The 23139-nt window shown below is 36.4% G+C and overlaps 1 protein-coding gene and 1 long non-coding RNA gene across 15 annotated transcripts in view; one reads left to right on the top strand and one right to left on the bottom strand.

The window, feature by feature from the left end:
- The window catches only part of LOC105459190 (dystrophin, isoforms A/C/F/G/H-like), a 440003-nt gene that overhangs the window by 45347 nt on the left and 371517 nt on the right, over window positions 1-23139 (top strand). The gene's annotated exons all lie outside the window — the stretch shown is intronic.
- LOC105459187 lies at window positions 3982-6863 on the bottom strand. 4 transcript variants are annotated; one of them, XR_975644.1, is made up of 5 exons: window positions 6663-6863; window positions 6442-6548; window positions 6000-6224; window positions 5435-5617; window positions 3982-4943 (listed from the first exon to the last, which is right to left on the bottom strand). It is a non-coding gene; the product is annotated as an uncharacterized LOC105459187 (long non-coding RNA). The 4 variants fall into 4 exon arrangements; XR_975642.1 differs by having other exon boundaries at window positions 3982-4723; window positions 4804-4943; window positions 6442-6856; XR_975641.1 differs by having other exon boundaries at window positions 6442-6854.

The raw sequence follows: 23139 nt of genomic DNA, 5'->3' as shown, positions 1-23139 counted from the left end.
AACGTTTTATAGCAATGCTTATCAGTTTTAACATTCTAACAAATTATTTTAATGATTCAACAAAAAATTATATTCAGATCTGTTTTTAGCAAAATTTTTAGATCTTTCAACAAAATCGTTCTTTACGTATACATATATATGAAAAATAAAGATGATTTATTATTTATGCAGGATAACTCATTGATAATAATTTTAAAATATATTACATTACGTATTACATTTTGTTAATATTAATCGCAATTTGCATTGTTTTTCGGCCAAGTATTATTGGCTTCTAAAATGATTATAAAGAAAATTACTATACTTTTTATTTATATTATTTCTATAAATGAAATATTTGGAAAATCTATGCGTTAAAAATATTATAAATTATTATTAGAATAAAATTTGTCTTTGTGTTCGTCATATATTGATGACCATTACAATTTCCATTGAAAATAAAATTTGCGGAAGATCGAAAGGGATGTGCGCACGTTTCTTCTACAATGGACCGTAACATTACGTGGACGGCTAACAGATACTGATGCAATCGAGCACAGCGATAGGTATATGGAGTGCGACACGTATTTCATTCGGGTGTAGATCGTATTCACGACGAAGTAAAGCGGATTAGGATCGTGTGCTTTCGCGGGATCGGACACGATATTTCGTCGTATTGAAGCGGATTAGCCGCGTTCACGCTGATGCCGATTAGTCGTATTCATGCTGATTAGCTGAATCCATTGTAAACCATTGATGACAGCGAGAATTACATCGATTCTGCAGAAAAAGCTGCTTTAAACAATATTCCGTGGCAATTGTGCGTAAAACAAATACTCATTTAGTTATTAATTAAACAGCTTGTTAGTACATTTACCATATACGTTTCATTTCTTTCTCTTGTTATTATATATCGGGCGTTTTTAACAAACATGAATCACATGCTGAGCTTTTTGTAATGGAAGTTTGACTTTTAACGCATATTTATCTCTGTATTCTATAAGAATCTTTTTCTTTTTAATTTTTTTGTATACATTCAATCAACACGATAATAAGCTATATGCTTGTATAAACAATGATTCATAAAACTGATCAAATCATTTTTATGAATTTCATTTGAAAATTCGTGAATGACTGTAGTAAGGTCATATTTGTTTAAATGTTATATTGACATTAAAAAACCGTTTTGACGTGTACGTTGATTGGTTTTTTTTTTAAATTAGTTGTAGATAATTGTGCAGTTTTGATCAGTTTTATGATTGGAATATTATAATAAATAAAAAACTATCGATTTTCTATGTAGATATTTTAAGATTTCCAGAAAACGATAGAGACGAGCGTCGTCGCGAGGATCAGCTTCTATTTCTGTATGATTATTTTTACGTTTCTACAGATGGCTATCTGTTTACAAAATCGATACGCGCGTCCGAGATCGCGTCACGCCTGCCGTATACGTCGTGTTAAACGGATAAAAATTTTCCGGGATGTATGCGACTCAGGATACGCGGACAAATGAGAAATGGTGGAGACTGTTGTGCTGTTGCGCGCCTGACGCGTCGGGAGATTGTATAGTCTATGACGCCGTGCTAATTGCACGACGATGTTGTACGGGGGGAGGTAGCTTTTTATGCCGCGACTGCTGATGACATCCCCGCTGCGCGCAGCTGACCCTCTATTATTTCTCATCGTCGACTCCCTATCGGACGGGCGAAATCCTCTCTCGTCGAATCGCGCATTCAGCACGCCATGAATTCTTGAGTGCGAGAAACTCACTCCACGTTCGGCCACTTGAACGGGAATATTAATTCCATTTATTTATAACGCGTTTATTAACAGCGAGGGGGACTTGGGTATTTTTGCGACATATATTAAATGTCGATTATTGTTACGGACGATCGCTCGGGTCCGGAAATTCTTCTTTTTTCTTTGAAAGACTTATTTTCCTTCCCGCGCTTTTCTTTTGCTTATATACTTCTTTCCCTCGAACTATTTTTCTTTCAAATTTTAATTATATAAACAGGTATTTTCTCTCCTCGAGTCCCTTTGGCATATCTCTAAATTCAGTATGCTCGCGTCCGCTTGAATTATAATCTTTATTATTTATTGTTAGCAAAATATAAAAGTATAAAAATATTTTACAGCATCCTATTATTTTTGTAATAACAGTATAACAGCGTATTGAGAAATGTAGAAGCATTCACGAAGTTAGGTGTAATGTATTACATCTGCTTTACAATCAAAGCACATGATCACAAAGATAGACAAATAGCTTTCTGAATATATATAATACATGTATAGAAATGTACATGTATGTGATTCTTACTATCACAGTACAATGCATACATGTGGAATACATGAGTGGTGAATAGTATTATATTACATTCCGTTCACGTACACGATAGAAAGGTAGCGCGAACTGATAAGATAGAAGAGTTAACTGTGAAGTTTTATTGCATCGTCAAAAAGCGCGTGACTTTACGAGTCAGTTTCGTTTCCTGTACTGATCTTCGTATTGATTTCGCGTGCGAGTGATTTATGATGCGACACACGTTGATTATGATCAGATAAAAGAATGAAATAATTTTGTTGGAATGCGAGAGATACAATTTTTGGCAGATTGACATATATTTTTCGTAATTTATGTAAGACTTTTATTAAAACGTTTAAAATTTGCAGAATTTAAAGTAAATTCTCGTAGCGTATTAATATTTAATAAATAAATGTCTCCGCAAGACATAAATATTCAGACGTTGAGTATACGAACAGTCAGCTGCAATACATTTGTCATTTTGAAGTAATTAATCAATATATATTAAAGCGTGGGAATGAATGCATATCGTATAGCTGCCGAATGATATACGACGTGACATTCTTTTTATCGGCTCAGCCGGCTATATGGCTGCATCTCACGTAAAAGCTGAATATATCCCATCTCCATTCCATTCTCGATCGCATTCTGCACTCTCGAAGGAGGGATGATTCAATTCGACACAGAAATAAGGTTTCTCGTCTAGATAGAGATGGAGGGGTATAGATTCTGGCGACATCAACTGCGTTTAGACTGTTACTCTAGTCTAGTCTTATCTGTGCATTATACTACATATTCTCTGTACATATTCTCTGTTGTTCTGCTTCGATCTCCTTTTTTCTCTTTTGATGTTTTCCTTATAATTGTTCAAATGGTCTCATCGTTTTTTACTTTTATATGATCAGATCTTTGTATTTGTATTAATGAGTTTTTATGCGTTAATATTGATCTCGTGGTAATCAAGTTATATTACAATACGATAATAAATTTTTTTTCAGAAACGCTTGTATAGGTGAGAGAGAGAGAGAGAGAGAGAGAGAAATGAATAAAAATGAAATTTTTACATTTTAAAGTCTTATTGAAAGCAAAGTTTTGGACAAGATAAATTTTTTTCAAGTTTACAATCTCTTCTCGACGTTTACGATATTTACCTATCTGATATTATTGTTGATTCAGATGCTTGATACAGTTGATTCGATATGCTTGTCGATATAATCGATATGTTTGACATGCAAATGAGTTTCCGTTTCTGTTTACAATTAGTTAAAGTAATTTTCTCTGACGATTTAATTTCTTGCGGTAAACATATTTAAATTTTGTAGATTATGCTAAATGGATGAGAGGTGTGTACCCATGCTGTGATATTTGTGCTGCACTATATTTCATTCAAGCGTCAAAAGGAACTTTATGAATAATTCGTGGTGCTCCCGCATACATTGCGCAAATCGGATACGACCTGAAAAACGTAGCCGAGAGAAACGTAGTTCGCGAAGTTTGTAGTTCTGACGTTGACACAACAATTTTATTTATGGCGCGGTTATTTTTAAAATTCTATAAATATTCTATAAAATATTCTATTATAAATAGAAAAATATTTTATAAAATATTCCAAAATATTCTAAATAACTTATAAAATTCTATAAAGATGCTTTCGTAGTAAAAGAAATTAATGCTATGCAATAATAAATGATACGTATAACATTAGCTAGTAATTTATTTAAATAATAGCGAGTATATCTCGATCATCGGAAGATAGATAAATATCGCCAAGTCACATTTCGATAGTAAAAGTTCAGAGTTTGCAACAGCTGTTTGTCACGTAGCCGTGCCATCGAAATTCCGAAAAGGGGGAAGTCCAAAATTTACTCGTCCATAAAAAATAGTCGAGCACAAGGACAAGAAAGTACAGCAGCCCGTAAATCACGTATAGTTTTATTACGAAGTCAACCGATAGCAATTCCTGGCTTTTCTGAAGACCCTCCATTCTATTGCGCGCGAGCACGTAAAGAAATCTTCTCGTAACAAAAATCGTTTCGCAATTCACTCGCTTATAACTTTTGCATATAACGACGCATTTAGTTTTGGCTGCTTTCGAGACAATTGCGAGGTGCAACGCTTCTTTCCTCCTTTCTCTTTCTTTCCTTATCTGCACTGTTTGTGACTGCTCGTGCGTGACAGACTCCTTCGATCATACGACCCGCGATTGGGAGACGATCGGATGCTGGTACGAGTCATCAGAGTTTTATCGAAATCGCCGCGGTTGGGTATATACTCGGTCGTTTCCGTGGTGACTAGCAATTTTCTATGATCGACGTTCCTGGTTAACGAGACCAGTCGTTTCGCGCCGAGATCGACGATGCTTTCCTCGAGGATCAGCACCTATGACTCGCTCGTAAATTCATTGCAAATGGCCTCTCTTCGAACGCACTTTTGTTGCTGCCGTAAAATAGATGCTTGATGCAGTAGTGATAAAAGCATCGATCGATCAAGAGGTCAAGGAAGGCTGTATCTTATACCTTGCAAACTTTGAAATGTGCATATTATCGGCTGCAAGGCTCCCAATATCTGCGCCAACCATTTTGGCTCCCGTAAAAGCGGAAATTGCGAAAATGTAGTTTAATAGTTCTGCCAAAGTTTATTCAAACGAAAAACTTTCCTGCAACGAAATTGTTTCTGATTTTATAAAGAAAACTTGTAAAAATTTTGCTACTAATTCATAATAAAATAATAATGTATAATATATTATAATAAATTAAACGAAGAGGATTCTCAAAGTAATCTTGAAAAATCTTGAAAAATAAATGTTTAGAAATATTTTTTACGCTTTTTGAAATAATAAAATTTAAAAACTTTACATTTTAGAATACTTTATCAAGTTACAATAAATTTATTGATGAAAAATTACATACATGTAAGTTGTCTAAACTATTCATGTATATTTCTTGACAATTTTCTCATTTGTTTTTTTACTTATTGTTAGAATAATAGCTACGTATAATTACATATAATCACGTTAAATAATCGGAATGTTTATAAATTTATATGAAATTTAATCTCTAAAATTATAGTTATTGAGTTTAGTGTGAAGTAGAAATATCAAGATTACTTGTAGAAAGAATATGCAATTTTACGAAGGAATACATATACCGAAAAACGTGCGTTCGTTAGTTTCTGAGTCCGGTTCGGTAACGAAGCGGTAGCTCTTTTGCAAAAAATCCTCGCGCTGAAGAGATTTGTGCCATCGACTTCTCGATACAGGATATTCTCCGATAAAACGTGAGTCGCGTAAAGATTCGGATAGCGCCTGAAGAATGCTTGGCAAACAGCAATCTAGAAATAGGAAGGTATCGTCATTTCTACGCTTTTCTTCATCGAGTGTATTTGTTAAATTGCATTATGCATATAAGATCATTGATTGAGAATAGTATGATCCCCGAGTAGCATTAATTATATTTTGCCTTCAAACGTTGCGCGTGTATGAAACAATATCATAATAATTTTTTTTAATGGAAGTATCTCTTTTAAATTATCTTTATTTTATAACTTTGAAAGTATCACTATTAAAATTAATAACACACATTTACCAATAATTACTTATTCAGTGTTCTTTATAGCGCCTAGTTATTCGAACTTTTACAGAGTATCTGTTTCACTTTTTTCATTATTAATGAGAAGATCCATTTACGTTCCAGATGGATTTATTCACACATACTTATTCAATGAATGACATCCGTTTTATTCCTCTTCTTTCATGCCTCTTTCGCCGGAAATCCATTAAAGAATCGTTACGTGCTTGATAAATAATATGGGTCTCCTCATTAAGGTAACATCAATGACGGTAATGCTCCCGCAATTTTATTCTTCTTTCTAGCTGGTTCATCGCGAACAATAGCGATGGCTTCGTAGCTTGGAATATGGAGCAGCTTCGTATTCACTCCTAATAATATATATACGCGAATTTATTCATGGCTATCACTTTTCATCAAATGATTTATATTTTGAACGACGATATCAATTGCTAACTGCTTGCCATTAAATGAAATATCGACGAAACGATTTATTTCATATCAACGATAAACGATATCGATTGTACGACATAGTAATGTAAATGAATGATTGTTACATATTTTACTCGTTGTCAAAATGAATATTACCGCGTTAAACTGTTCTTTTTCTGTGCGGTTGCGAGCTCGTTTTATCACACTCGTAATTCCACAAATTTCAAAATAATTGAGACAATTTTTGGAAGCGAGACTTTTTCCTAGAATACAGAAAAATTAGTTTGTAAAACGAGAGATAACCTCTAGTTTTTTCGACGATCGCAGTTTTTGTTTTTCGCAATATTTTTTGTATTCCGAATAAAATTGGCATGAACATTTGAAAATAAGTGACACACTGCAGGAATATGATTTTTTCTTCTCTTTCTACCCTCGGAAGAGTTACATTTTAAGAAGAAGTGAATTTTTCTTAGGGTCTTGAAGTGCACGAAACAATAGTCTTATAAGAAATGAAATTCATATGATAGCGACTGAAATGTTTGCCGTGTAATATCGATAATCGAATTTTGCAAGTTATAACGTCATTGTAAACTAAATTACGACATGCTTTCGCGCCTTCTCGAAGAGAAGCCAGAAGTAGAGAGAAAATATCTTACATCGACCCGTGTTAAAAGAGATAGCTGAAATACTGCTTGACATTATCTATTTTCAACATATATACATCGATTCGAGTCTATACGCGTCGTTCGCCAGCGTCTGCGCCGACGATTCTCCTTTGTTCTTGTTTAAATAGAGGGTGGCGGCCAAAAATGGTTCGGCGGCTGTGCTTTTATCGTACCTCATTTCACAAGCGACGACGCGTTTACTTCGTTCTTTTTCATAAATCCTGATATAATATCGTATGGCGAGGCATCGTTCGCCATACCTTTTAAACATTTTTCTTGCTCATTGACATTAGCCTCACGAAATTGTATTATTTCCTTTTTTTCTTTTCTGTGATGTAATTTGCATAATAATTTTTGCGTTACGCGTAACGCATAATGCAAATGTATAGAATGCTTTATTTATGTTATGAACGTTTAAAACTTTTATATCTGTGAAATTTTTAATGTCTTGGGTAGATGCAGAGATTACAACAAGTCATAAATGTGTTTTCGCACTCGCAATGATATCAAAATTAAAAACGAAACAGAATATGCAATAATAACAAATTATATTTATATATATATATACTTAATTACCTAATTACTTAAATTATATTTAATTATAAATAAGAGAGGTATATATTAATTTCTTCTCAAGTTAATTTCTCTGATATTAATATTGTCTGCTGTCGTCCATGCAATAATAATATCTGATTTATCTTCAGTCCAGTAATAGAATCTATTACATACTCTCTCTCTCTCTCTCTCTCTCTCTATATATATATATATATATATATGTCATGTTAGACGTTATATTTCAGTTTCACTAGGAAATTAATATAATAATATATTTCTGTCTTCAGCGTGATAATAATACGTTATCGAGTGGTTCTCGTGATCGCGCGAACATCATAACGATGATACACACAGCACTTAAGTACAAATTCTGACTTTGTTGCCGCTGTTTAAGCCGCATTCATTATGATACCGGCCGTCAAGCTGCCCCTTGGTAGCTTCGAGGTAGTACGTTAGAAGAGAGAGCCAGTCTAAGCAAGTGTAGCGACGGCGGTCAAGCTTGTAATCTGACGGCGGTGGGTCGTCTGGTCGGTCGGTCGGGGTAAACGGTCCATTAAGACCGGGGTAACAGTTAGTGGCCGTGCTGCAGGAAGCAGGTAGTTTACTAATGCGGCGACGAGAGGGAGGAAACGCAAGGGATCCCCGCAAGGGCCGTTATCGGAGCCAAGTTCGCTCAGCGATGGCGAAACCTCTGACGGTGGCTTTGCCATCGCTGAGCGTACTTGCAACATTGATCGTTTTCGCATGTTACGATCTAGTTTTTACACAAATATATAGGCGTGGATTGTTCTTAACATATTTTAGATTGCTCTCAACATATTTTGAATTGTTAAGCCTGTAAGTCATTATCAGTATGTTTTCGTTTAATATCATGGTACATAGATACATCTTACATTCTTTATTGGATTTAACTCGGTGTGATTCGGACACATATGTTTCATCGAATTAGCGCGGCTGGTAGTTTCACACGAAGGAAAACACATGGAAGCGTTGGGCATGCGGGAAATGTAACCAGTAATTGCTGATGCGTAGAGGGTAGCAGCCTCTTAAGCGTACACGAAGCCGCGTTGGGGTTGCTCGACCTACGAGCCGAAGTTTGATTACTGTTTTCACAGCGAGGCCACAATGGTGGGTACATACGTAGCGGACTAACAAACTGGCGTTCCGTGCTTTTGCGTACAATCCAGATCAGGAATTTCCTTTGTTCTCAGACTTCACCTGTTGTCGCCTGCGCCATAGTACAATGTGTTCCTAAGATTATGCATGGCGTCACAATTCATTATTAATTAATCCTATGCAAATATTGATAAGAAGGTAAATGAGTAGAACTTTACGTGTGTGAATATTTAAAGAAATTTAGAGAAGATTTTAGCTTTATGATAATGAGATTGGATGACATTAATTTCTTTATCTTTTAATTTTCTCATATTTAATATTTGAATATCTAAATGTAATATCTGCTTGAGATTAAGTGAAATTTGAAGATTTGTTATCTATTTGCATTATCGTAGGAAACTTTGTGAAATATACTTTTTTATTTTAATTTATTTATACCTAATTTTAATTTTTTCGACATAATAATTTTACAAGACGAAGAATGGATGCAAATTATATCTATAATTTTGTAGTATTATGGTACTTACTGCTTTTCTGTTTCTGTTTGAATATTTCCTTTGGGACAATTCAGGAAATGAAGCCCGTAGAGGACGAAGATTCAGTCAACTTTGGTGCTGTGTTTGCGTATTATTGTCTACTACACAACATACACATTTACTACTAAACACAGAGGCTTCGTAGAAATTTCAAATAAACCCGAGCCGGTGCAGTACGCTGAATAAGATTGTCTTTTTACAGTCTTTTCTTTCACTTGGAAATGGAATATTAAGTTAAATTTGTTCCTGCGCATTTGCGCATAATCTTCATTTTGTTTATAAAGCTTTTAGTTCGATCAACATGCTGGAATCTGATCTCACGAAAGAGTTTAATGATAGCAAATGTATAAGCTTTTATTCTTCTTTCTGATTATTTTAATACAACGGTATAGTATTAGGATGACTATCTCTCGTTAAAGATTATACTTTTTCTAATTCTGATAACATTATCGTTTCTACGCTAATATCACTATCACGTGAGTGTATAGTTTTAATACACTACACGATTTTATTGATCAAGAGAAATTCATTACATTACGCGAGATCGCGTATAGCTGATTCTCTTATCGTAATTATGCGACGCTGAGCCTTTGTATTTGATCTTATCATGTAATTATCGAATTTCGCATAAATTTATTCCAATCTTCGCTTACTCTTTTTCCACCACTACTTCGTCTCACTCCTTCTCATCGTAGCTTTCGTGCTTCGTTTCTTCTTTCGTTTCGGCCAGCGCCGTAATGAATTTGAGACGGTCATGTCCGTAGGGAGAATTTCTCTAGCTAGGTTTTCGGGATGAGAAAGAATACTTCCCGAAGAGGAACAACGAGGTTTGAGTTCAGTAAACTTTGATTTCACCCGCACGTGATTACTTTCGCACGAAATCTTGTGTTATGATTTTTTCTCGAGCATGCATCGTTAATAAATTTTCTCCTCCCATAGTACAGGACATTTTCCTTTTGAGAATCATAGTTTTTCGCGTATTGATATGCTTTTGTTACATCTAAGATATTTTTATGATCATTTTGCGCGTTTATATGTAGTCGGTTTTTATCATGCTCGATATTAATCCATTTATGGTCTTCAACAATCAAATCTTCCTCAGTTTGTTTTTATGCAGGAAGAAATGTGAGGGAATAAGCAAAATTGAAACGTAAGGTGTCTTAATGACATCCTTAAGACGATTATACATATTAATCCATTTATGATCTTTAACAATCAAATCTCCCTCAGCTTGTTTCTGCAGAAGAAATGTCAGGAAATAAACAAAATTGAAACGTGAGACGTTTTAATGATATCTTTAAGACGTCCCGACTTTGTCTGGAGTACCTTTGATTTTTTTTGTTAAAAAAATGTAATGAATATTTTTCCCCGCACTCTAATATCTTTATTTTGCTTTTTCGATTTTTATGCTTTCTTTTTACTGTCGGCTACAAAGTATGTATTTTATTGCGATTGTATTCCTTTTCCATATTCCCTTCTCTCCTCCTTATTTTAAGACTTTATATCGAGTTCTATGTATATTTTGCTTATGCATACTGCATTTACAGTATATTTGATTACGAAATATTACGCGTACGTGCGTGTAATGGCGCGTAGCACGTGGTAAATGTAAAAGCGCAAGTCCGCGATATTGGAGTTTCCTCCCTCGTGTCCTCGTTCTCTTTTCGTCGTGACGGTGAGGCGCGCGCGGCGCGATCATCTTCTGCGAAACTTCAGAACGAGAAACTGAGCACAGGCGAGGAGGTCAAAGGAGTGCGAGGCACGGGGGAATAATATGCGACGGCTCTAGAATCCGTAGTTTCGCACGGGAAGGGAACAATGGACAAGATTAATGGCAAATGGGGCGAGTGCAGGGCAACGCGAGGGATGCGACAAGGGCACGCGGAGGAGTGGCTTTGCATAATTTGTCTTTTAGTAATACCTGAAATTCGATGAGATTGATCTGCGAAATTTGGACATTGGGAACAACCTACGGTAGAACTTAAATGAAGAAGTAGTAATAAAGTACGAAAGCAGATTTTCGAAAAACATTGAAAAAAATGTCGACACTATTAAAGAAAGCATAAATGTAGCCATATACGTAAATATTTTAAATCGTTTAAGCTATTTGACATCTTACAGTTACGTGTCTGATTAAATTATCGTTGGAGCAGTCCATTTCTTTTTTTAACTTATATGAAAAGTCGAGAATCAATTTTCCGATAATAATTTTATTATGATAAATTTAGACTTAATCTGTCATTTGAACAATTAATGAAAATATCTAGATGAAAAGTTGAATAATAAAAAATGTAAAAATATTAAAAAATGTATCTTTTCAAATTTTTATTATCAAATCGTATTCAATATTCAATCGAATATAAGTGAAAATATATTAGATATAGTTTTCATCGTTTTCAATAGTTTTTGTTGCGTGCTATTCATTTTTAGAATTGAAGCAATTTTTATTATCGATATTTATATTGATGTAAAAATATAATTTTTGCTGCCTCTCTATGCATATAGTGGCACAATTTTCCATCGCTATTTGTTGTATCTGGCTGCAATTACCTATATATGTTACGGTCATTTACCAATTCGTGTATTTTCAAGTGAGGATGTTTCAAGGAGCGCAAAGATGGTATACGCGGCTTGATGAAGAGAATTCATCGTGTCTTTGCGGTTATTGGTTAGGCAATTTGTTTCTCGTTTGCCGTCTTGCTGCCGTGGAAATGGGATATCGAAAAAATTCCGACCGCCCATTTGCTTCACCGCTCGCCAGAGCCTTGGGTATAGATCGCGTGAGATTGACAGTCGTTTTATTCGCGTGGATGAAAGCCATTTGCCGGCATCGGCGATTCACGCTAAAAGCAATCTGCAGCCGAATCGAAGCGAGGATTTTAATAGCGGGAAATTATTTTTTTTATCGATCGGAGACATTTTTATTTTAAACCTCAAGAATATCGAATTTTGAACGGCAACGTTGCTTAAAGGAGTGCGTCGGGGAGCGCGATCTTACTCATTTACGACTCTTGCCATATATATGTGTGCGTGTATGTGCTGTATATATAGGTGTATGTATGTGTGTGTGTGTGTGTGTGTCGTCTTCTTTGCAATTCGTTTCGTTTGCACGCGAGTCTGAGGAATGAGGCGACGATGATGCACTCCGACAGTATCGCGCGGTTCTCTTGCTCTTATGGCGATGCGAAGAATAGGATATTGAAAAATCCCTGCCTTTCATTGACATCCTACCTCTTACCCTGCATCACCCTCGCTCGCCAACGACACCCTTTCTCGTCCGCCACCGCTACTCAGGATGAATGCGTGAGGGTGCTACGAATGGTAGCAGGTGCGCCGTGTGAATTTATCGCGGCGGAAAGCTCGACTTATGAGCGCTGGTTGAGATTTGAATCAAGCGAAAAGAAAAGACTTTATCCTTTTGTCAATTTTCTACACATATCTACAAATTCATGTTGTCGAAACTTGATTTTTCAATTTTCCATTCTTTATCTCTATACGATTATAATGTCATTTTCTAAAAATGGTTGTGCAATTTTATTGCAACACGATTTGCAGAATTTTACAATCAGCATCATTTATCGGCCTTTTTTTCTGTCTGCATAGACATAATTGTTGTATAGTTATTTTTTATTTTAATATCTTAAGAATCTTGGAAAGTATTGGCGCGCGTGTATTCTACAGTAAAACAATCTGAAACATCTTCTTTAAACTAAGATGATTCTTCGAAAAAGAAACTGACGTGCTTTAATGAGTTAATTAAGTTCACCCATTCAAGTATGTCATTGACGGGTTAACAAAATTGATTTCGAAAATCTGCGAAAATTATATACAAGCATTATTATTTCAGTTTATCAGTTTTGTGATTAGTTAGAAATAATTTCATTCAAATCAGTTCAATATAATTAATGTACATATTGTAATATCTATATGTGTTATCATACATGTTATCTATATATATTGAGTAATTTATGTTTTTTCTGTGTGTTCGGAATTTTTACTTATCTAGAAGCTAGTGATCAAAGTAGATATTCTTATACACGCGTAAACAAATGTTAGGTAATTGAACGAGAAAAGTATCATTTCCATTAGAGCTCGTTTGTCTAAAAGAATTCTTGCGAATCCCGCCATTTGTTCCGCCGCGATATCGACGCTATCGATTTCGCCCGAGTTTATTCTCGATGGAGCCGACCGACTGCATCTGTGGTATTCCATATATCCATAGCAAGCCACCGCGGGTTAACATCGGCTTCCGAACACTCGTGCCCGCAAGCCGCACTATCCTCGCGGCGAAAAGTGTTCCCGTACGATATCGCTATGACCACGGTAGGCGGTGGTGGAAGGTAGGAGGATCACTGAGAAACATTTGAAATCAGTGTGTTCCTCGGGGACACATCGTAAATCGTGCGTTCCGTTGTTGGCGCCTTTCCACATGCTACTATCATATCGTCTTTCTCGCTCCTTCCGCTTCTTTCCTGCTGTCTTTTTTTCCGTTGGCGCGTGCGAAATCCGAAGAAATCCAAGAAAAATCGCATTATCGCTAACGCGTGAAACAAAAGTCTTGGGGAGAGAGAGAGAGAGGGATTGAAAACGCTTGCGGCGAAGCCTTGGTACACAAGCAAACTGCTGTCTTTTGTTCTCTGTTTGGAGTATCGACATTTTGAGATATTTATTATACTTCATATCTTTGTATAATGTTTACTCTTCGATTAGCGAGACAGGTAATTTTATTTAATTATAGTAATCGTTTTGTACTTTTAAAATTCACAGTACAAAGAGAAAGCAACAAAATTATAATAATTAAATTGGGAATTATAATCGCATCTGATGAATTTTCAGTATTTTCTTTGTTAAATGCAAGTACGCCAATTACAGAAATTGAAAATTTTGGCTTTATATTTACATCTGGATTAACATAATTATTATCCAAATATAATTTATTTCTTCTATTTTTGTTTATAAAATCATTTTACATTTTTACCGTAACTCGGTTATAAATTTTATTACTTGGAGCATTGTAAGTTTCAGATAGTGTGTGCATTCGATACATCTATGTATCAATTGACACTCGGTTCAATTAAATTTTCAATTAAAACTGACGAAGAAAAAATACATCTATATTTTTACAGATACCTATACCTACTGATATGTAGTTCAATTTAGAGCAACCAATCACTCATTCCATTAACTTTTTTATTCTATGAAACATGCTGAAAGAATTGTAATGAAAGATTCTTTTCATATCTCTAGTATCTATTGCATTTTTATAGGAAAAGAATTTATTGAACGGTGTATATTTTAAATACAATAAAGCAATAAAGTTATATATTATTGGATAATAATGTATTCTAAAAATTTAGCAATTTTAATATATTATATTTAATATATTATAATTAATACTAAATGTTAGAAAGAATTAAAATTATTGTAGCTTTGTCTGTGTTTGTTTTTGTCTTATCGATTTATTGATATAAAAGAAGAAATAATAGCATTTTAATAAAATGTTATAGTAAAAATTATATCGTTTATATTATTCATTGCAAAAATTAATTACAACCGCCGGCTTGTTTTATGAACCGTGATAAAGTATCGTCCTGCATTATCGTGATTGATTTTAATAACTGCCCGCGTGAAATATTTGGGTGAAATAACAGATCGGGGGTGTATCGGAAAAATATGTGCTTTTCGTGTATACGCTTTTGTATACGACTGTCCAGTTTCGTTCGCTATTCCAGCAATATATTTGTATGAGCTTTCGCAATATCCTCCATTTTGCTTTGCAAATGCAGCTGCCAACAAACCGAGCATTTTCCATTGACGTACGTTACTTGTCGGGAGTACAATTTTACTTTTGTAGATAGAACGGCAAATATTCTTTATTACTTTCGTAAATAACCGCGCATTTGTTATTTGCACGAAGATGTGTAGTAACAACGTATAATCACATTACGTACGCGAAACGTACTCAAGCGTAAATTTTGCAGCTACGCGATGTTAATACCTCGTCAATAATACTCCCCCTCCCCGTCAGAATCTATTCTGTTACATGTGAGATCCCTGTAGCACTGTACCGGAAACCCCAGAGATACCGTCGCCGAAATCTCGCGTTACGTTAGTATTCATGAGCGGGAGTGGTTTACCGTACGCGCGTCTGAGCAGCTATTTGGGCGGCACTTTGACATAGACCAGCACTTGTTTTACGGTTAGAAAATAGAATCTCGACTTCGAGAATAAATGTTACTGCACTGTCGAAGTTATCGCGCGCACGCTATCTCGTTGAAGCGTAGAATAATGTCGTAGTGTTGAAGCGATGCATTAGGAACTAGTAGAAGTTGTATATGCGGATCGCGTTGCACTTTCGGCATTAGTGCATTAATATTCAGGAGGTTTCTGCCAGGTTAAAGCGAATGAGGAATGTCTAGTGATGTCAGTGTTGTTAATCGACTGTAAGCACTTTGCACCAAGATCGTTTCCAGTGGAAGCACTTGCAAATTGAATCTACCATAGTCTACCGAATAAATGCCTAATGGTTTGTCTAGGAAACGGAATTAATTGTGCCAACAGCAAATATCTGATATCAAATGATTCGATATTTCGAGATTAATTGCTTGTCCGAATTTGCGAATACAATAGTTACCTGAATTTCTCTTCGATATTGAAACTGGTATGTTTTGACTAACTAGCTCGTCTGTATTCCTCGTTACGTTACATTCACGTCATGCTTATTTCTGCACAATATGTGCATCTGTCCAATATCCACGCAGTAGCCGGTCCTGCGGTAAAGTTTGGGATATATCTCTCGTGATTTGCAACAAATATCAGTTTTCTCGTTAGTTCTATTGTTGACTACATTTGACAATAGTCATACGTTAAAATTTTATGTTGATACCTTATTGGAAATGCCTCATTACTGCTAAGCGTTGAAGTTTACAACAATAGAGGAAGCGAATATCATAGCAATCTTTATAAATAAAAAATCTTTTACGTTATGTATACGGAAAGAATTTTATTTTAAAATTTACCCTAGAAATCATGTTAATCGTGAAACAGAATAGAATTTTTTTGGTGTGATTTTCACTATTTTCTTTAATATATTATATATACTACAACAAATTTATTGTAGTGCATAGTAAAAAAAAAAACAGAAAATCACATAAAATTTGTCGAAATACTACGTTGTCCCACATTAACATGATTTTCAGAGGTAAATTTTAAAAGAAAATTCTCTCCGTGTAATATATATGTATGTGTATAATACACACAATGATGGACTACTACTATTTGCGCGAATGTCGAAGGGTTGAACGTTCTCTTCGTGCACGGATACGGCGTGCGTCTTATGAAACACGTAGTGAGTCCCCAAAAAGGGGTCGGTACACGGGCTATCGAAGTGGCTATATCTTGGTGTCAGGAACCGGAGTCAGGGATGTTGGCTGACATTGACCGCGGGAGCAACCCCCGCTCGGGCTTCTCGCTGGCGCGTGGAAACGGCGCTTGCGCTTCGTAGACACACTCTCGCGCGGCCGGGTTGCCGAAAGAAGGGGCGACGGGGTAAAACACAGTACGACCCCGGACGATCAAGGGGTAGCGGCGTTACAGTCCACGAGGGCTTCCGTCTTCCTATTTGCTGGGCAGTGTAGATTCTGCGGTAATAGTGGGTCAATCCTAGCGAAAAGAGAAGACGGCCTCGAAAGTATACATATCTCGCGTGTGCCTGTGTGTTCGTGATTTTTATCACGAATGAGATATCCCCCGTCGTGCCGTTTGGCGGATTCAACAGTTCACGTTTCTCGATTGCTGTTGTGTTACCGGTTATACGTACCTCGCCGATAAAGCGCCACGCAGTCGTTTTTGTTACGTCGGATTCGCGATTCGTCGCTTTTATTTCGGAGTGAATAAAAGTGCGTCGAAACAAGTGCAGGAGCCTTTAGTGCAGGATTATGGCTTTATTATGAAATATCTGACGTAAGTATCGATGCAAAGATAGAAAGCCAGTACATAGCCGTCGCGTCGGGAGTTTTTTTGTAATGTAATTTATTGTTAGCGGGATATTTTCGCGTGGGGGAGGAGCCGGGAAGTTGATCTTGTATAACGTTGAAAGCCGGTACCTCGTGGTCCGTACGACAAGCGGATACCGGGTTGGAATGCTTCAGGGAAGAAATATGAGTTGTTCTTGGCGCTTGTCGGGAATTGTTGAGAGTCCTGAACAACGACGGCTTTGGTCGTGGGTAAACTTAGTTTGATGATGTCTCGTGCGCACGCGATACTTCTTTTTTTCCATAGATGAACTCGCTGGTACACTCTCGCAAACGATTTTCGTGTTTGGAATTAGTGTATTTTCGGTATTAAACAAAACACATTAGATACTTTTTATTACAATGGATACATTTTATTGCAATTTTATTGAATATTTATTATTTGTAATAGGGAATTAGGGAGTTTTTCAGATTGCAAATGTTGTACCTACGCATAATTTGGATGTAAATTTTATTCTTTGATGTTATTGTTTTATTAAATTCTCTTTAAATATCTTAAATCTACAAAAGTTTTAAATAATTTCTGTATTATATTTTTTCTGTGGAATATTGAAAATATATTCTTACATTTAAAATATAATTGTTTCCTCTTTAAAAAAAATGATAAGTAAACTTTTTGCATTCATCTCGTCATTTTAGTATATGCACGAGTAAGACATTTTTCGTGTTCTTCCCCTTTTTATCCGCTTTTCTCCGGCTTTCTGTGCATGAAGCTGCATATCGGGACACCAGAATAGACGAGAAACTCATATTCAACGATTCGTATGCGCAGCCAGCTATCGAACGTTCGATTAGTCTGCATCCAGGAGACAATAGTTAATCTTTATAGGCGATTTCGGTATGTCGTTGCGCCAAAGTGTCCTCCACTATGGTACCATTTGGTACTAGCTTTCTCAATTCCCGCCACGCAAAAGCCGATGCTACTCATAGCGTATATTTTGATGAAATGTGCGATATATGGCGAGAAAGATTTTCACATGCTCGTTAATGAAAGCGTTAATTGTAAAGTCGTATTTTACAAAACATGTAGAATTAGAAAAATATACGTATTATTTTAATAATTTATTTTAAACTCTGCTTTAACTACGTGTACCTAATTTTATTAATAAATATTAGCACTATTAGAATTATTTAATAGCCATACTATTAGAATTATTTAATAACCAATATTAACAGTGCAATTTATTATAAATAATGTAATTATTCTACAAAGTCTAAATAATATATTGTATTTCTATACAAATGCAATATATTATTTAGTGCACAAGTTTCATTTCTGTTTGTCTATGTACTTTCCAACGAAATTATTTATCAAATGCTTTTTATTTTATTTCACGAGAAATGGCCAGGTTCGCTGGTGATTTCGATACCTAGAGGCAAGTTAGCGAAATGCGTGATCACAGATCACTCATTTAATTTTCGACACTAACACCATATTATTAACTGCGGCCGCAAAGCGATAATGCGCACCGCGCTCTCGCAGTAATGCGAAATTAATTTATTCGATGATTACGTATAGCTGACCATCGTATTAATCCTTGCGTCGATAAAATCACTAGAATGGAAATTAGGATGTCAACATTAATATCGCGCACTCTCGTGTGATCCCGCTTTCCCTCTTATCGTATATGCCGTATATCCTCTGTCGCCGGCACCGACTCTCGTTACGTGTTCGATACCAAGCGAAACTCGAGCTTCTCGCAGTGCGTAGATCGGTGTGCACGCGAGAAGCACGCATTACGCACAGTCAGATTAACATTCAGCGCGCAAAGCGAATCACTCGGTTTAATTCGCGCACTCTTGGCCGGGGTTATCACAGCCCCGGCCCCGGCAGATCGTGTGCCGCCAAGTGTGCAGGTGCATTAGTTCGCTGCGCAAAGAAAGTTACGTGCGCGTAGCGCGTGTCGCAGATAAATCCAGTTTTGTTTTGCGCGTGTCCCCGGGATACCGCGTGTGTTACGCGATCCGCGCTTAACCGTATATAGCGGCGAGCGCAGGATGCATATTTATGACCTACGATGTGTACCCGTGCATGTGGCAGAACTTTGTCTCGTGCCATACGTTACAAAGGGGAAGTCCATTATAATTGCTACGCCAACTGATACCCCCGCATTTCAGGCGGGGGTAACAACCGGGATTGCGGGAGACGGCAGTTTAACCGTTTAATCCCTCATATGTTTTCCAGCGTTCGTATTAAAGCGCGCCGCGCATTTATCTGGAGTGACATATTAGACTGTGTCAACTGCAGTTTACCGCGAAATGGATGGTTCGAGCGATTAAGGCAGTTGATCGCGTGAAAATGTCGTCGTTGCTGTAAAAGCCCGGCTTTTTTGAAACTATTTGATCGAATTGAATCTGATTTTTTTTGTCCAAAACTACCTGCAGCGTGGATAATTTTGCCTTTATTGCTTGTTTTCATCTTCTTTTGATCACACGCAAAGGGAGAGGGATATCGCAAATTTGGGATATGGGTGCAAAAATTCCGTAATGTGCAAAATATAAAATAAATAAATGGAACAAAAAAGAAGCATAAAAGCAGGATATTTGTGTGCGAAAATATTCACACAAAGTAATTAGATATAAATATAGATACACATAACTTCAAGCGTATATGTTTCGACATCCTAAAATAAATAATTTTTTTCCTGTGCATTTCGTTCATGTTCTTTATTTTTTTATTTGTGATTTGTTCTTTTTTTTTTTCAATTTTTTTACAACATTTGTGGTGTAGCAGCGGTGCATTTGATAGCGGTGCATTTGATAGTGGATCTTTCAAAGTAAATCTGAATATTTTATAAACATTTGTTAGCCATACATTGTAGAAATATTACGACTCTGTTTTCAGATATAGCTTTAGATCAAGATATTCTCTTAGGGCATAACAGACTAAAGTATTAGTTTAGGCTTAAATCATCACGCAATTTTATTACGGTGCGTGTATTTGACGGTATGAATTTCCCTTTATATATGCATAAATATTCGTTTCTCTTGGTATTTCTTATATAATTTTTTTGTTAGTTAAATGCCATATATGATACGGAGCTAGAGTGTACACAAAGTCGTTTGGACGCAAGCTTTAGCACATCGTCGAGCTTTTGCAAATTGCACTCTACCGCGTCGTTTACCTTTCCAAGCTCGTACTGTGCACATATCGTTATACACCCGTGCGTGAATTGCATACTTAAAACGCGTATACGGGAGATAGTTTACAAGTGGAAAGAATGAGCAGAGCACGCGAAGTTTCTTGAGTTAAAACGCAGTGCGAGGATGATAGTAACTTCAAGTCAAGTTTTATACTAAAATGTTGCGTGGATTGTGATTGTTGGATCTCAAAGTAATTTTAATTGGAACTTTGAGAGAGAGAGAGAGAGAGAGAGAGAGAGAGAGAGAGAGAGAGAGAGAGAGAGAGAGAGAGAGAGAGAGGGAGGGAGGGAGGGGGGAGGAGGGAGAAGATAGAAATGCTTGCACACGTATAGGGATTGCGCGTTGCGTTTCCTCACGAACATTATTTCGCTGTCTATAATCAAATGCACGACTAGAATTTCGATCTACGAGCTCCCTGATGCTCTGTCTGGATCCCGTAGAGAATCGGTTTGCTTCGACGAATGCCAAGCGATACAAGGAACAGAAGAGAACCATCTCGAGTTCACGTTTTCAAAGGGTGGAGTGGAGTACGACAGTTTTCTCCGATCCTCGGACAAATTTGTCAGTGAAGTTAAATTGGATGTTGCGCTTTGTGACTCGTCAGAATAAACGTGAGAGGCAGATGAAAGAAAGTGTAAGATGCAGCATATGAGTCGCGTCGCTTTTTATTTGCGGTTACCGTAATGCATATTTGCGAGGAAATATCCTAGCAAATATTTAGTAGAGCCGACATACGTATCTAAATAGAATTAACGAAATATGTTATACGATATATCGTGATGTTTTATATATATATATAACATTTGATATAATTTGATAATTTTAAGAATAAGTTAGATTCGAATTAATATCGTTTTAATTGATTTGAATAGAAAAGATGTTTTTTTGCCATACGACAGTCGCATTTTTTCTTGAATGCAATTCTTAAATGCGCGCTCTTATTGCTATTATTACCGAATGTAGGTGAAAAGAAAATTAAATTATTAATTTAGGTCAGAAGTCTCTCAGAATGAGAACGGTCGATTAATTCTGCACAGAAGTGTCGCATATATCTACGTTTTCTCGTAACCTAATTCGGAATATAGACATTCGACGTACTTATATTCTGCTGGTTGCTTATATTTATAGAATGCCGTCAGCTTTCGACATGAGTTATTTCCAGGCTTTTCATATAACTCTCCTACATACTCTTGAGTCCTTTTTATATGTGGAAAAACGTATGAAAAGTTAGATTGACTCCCGACATTTATAATATGTCATATTGTCTTATCTTTCGGTTGAAATCTTATTTTAACGTTACATTCATTTCTGTGCATCCGGTTTTTTTCAATATAATGGAAATAATGTATTCAGATAAATGATGTATATTTAACTGAATAATATCTGAGATTGATTTTGCTTTAAAATTATAATATATAGTAAATTAATTTTAGAAACTGATATTATTTAAATGCAGAAAATGTTAAAGTATATTTATTGCATTAATTTTACGGAAAAAACATGAGACTATTTATATATACATATAACAATAATTCTAGTTAACTTAAATAATAAAATTTTTAATAATTTTATTGATAATTTTATTAATAAGGTTATTTTATCTTGTTGATTTCCATACGTGAGAAATTGATCTCACAATGTGTACGGTGGAAATGTTGATGAATAAAAAGAGTCGACAATTTCCAAGTGTTAAATGCGCAGCAAATGCACGTCCGGCTTGCAGTTGGCGATATTCGGTTCGCGAACGGATATAAAACGAGAGTTTTATGATGGCCTCTTCCATTAGTCGCGTTATCATTCGGTACTGCCGCGATTATCGCTGTTCGCATTTCTCTATCTGCGAAATCCGCATCAAGCGGAACGCGTTCGGATCATTAACCTATCGTTTCATCGCGTTGAATTAAAGATACGTTGTGATCAATCCGTAGAATCGGATTGGAGAGTTTCCTTTCGGGTGAACGTCCAGTCGCTAGACTTCACGCGTCGATCTCCTTGTGATATGTTAACGTAATTCGGAGGACACGTCATTGGAGTAACTCGATTTCCGATCGAGCCATGCGGATAACTCAATGCGCGGAATCGAATAACTCGTGGTTCTGTTAGCGACGAGATGGATGTGCCGAATGGAAGCCGCAGAGGATACTCATCCGCTCGAGAAAACCGCAGCGAAACGAATGGGGTACGGCGCGTCGCGGCAGAAAGAGAGAATATAACACCGATCGATTCAATAGAATTATACGTTCGTTAATCTGAACATCTCTGTCGAATTCCGTGCTTTCTATACCTTATCTCGGTCGCATGTCGATTTATTCGACTGCAGCTAGCGTTTACTATATCGATACATCGGCGGGGAATTCCTATAGGAGGAAAGTGCCCGCTATGAAATCGTTTGTCTTGGATAAAATAATGCACGTCACATTTCTTATCCGAACGGTTTTTACCGTTTAGTAAAGATTAATTTTTATTCGTATTCTTCGCGTGTGCTTGGAACGAATTGCTCACGCGAATAGAATTCAACGGCGTATGCTTAAAGTTTACGGCTGCTTTCGAGTATATCGCGTCGGAATAACAGTTTTGAATACGCACGAGAGCGCACGAAGAGTGCTCGAGAGTCATTGTGCACTTAGGAGAAGCTTTCGAATGGCAAGAATGTAAGAAAGTTGCAGTCGTTATTCCGAGATTGGGCGAAATTCCTTTTTTTTTTTTTTACGCTGCATAGCGGAATCGTGCACGCTAATCGTGCCGTTTGTCGTTATCGCCCATAATTTTCGATCGGGCATCGCGGCGCTTTTATGCGACTCGCGC

This window comes from Wasmannia auropunctata, unplaced genomic scaffold (genome assembly GCF_000956235.1).
Source record: "Wasmannia auropunctata unplaced genomic scaffold, wasmannia.A_1.0 LD334204.1, whole genome shotgun sequence".
In the NCBI taxonomy this organism is placed as follows: domain Eukaryota; kingdom Metazoa; phylum Arthropoda; class Insecta; order Hymenoptera; family Formicidae; genus Wasmannia; species Wasmannia auropunctata.
The sequence above is the reverse complement of the archived record's forward strand: the minus strand, read 5'-3'. Positions and strand labels throughout refer to the sequence as shown.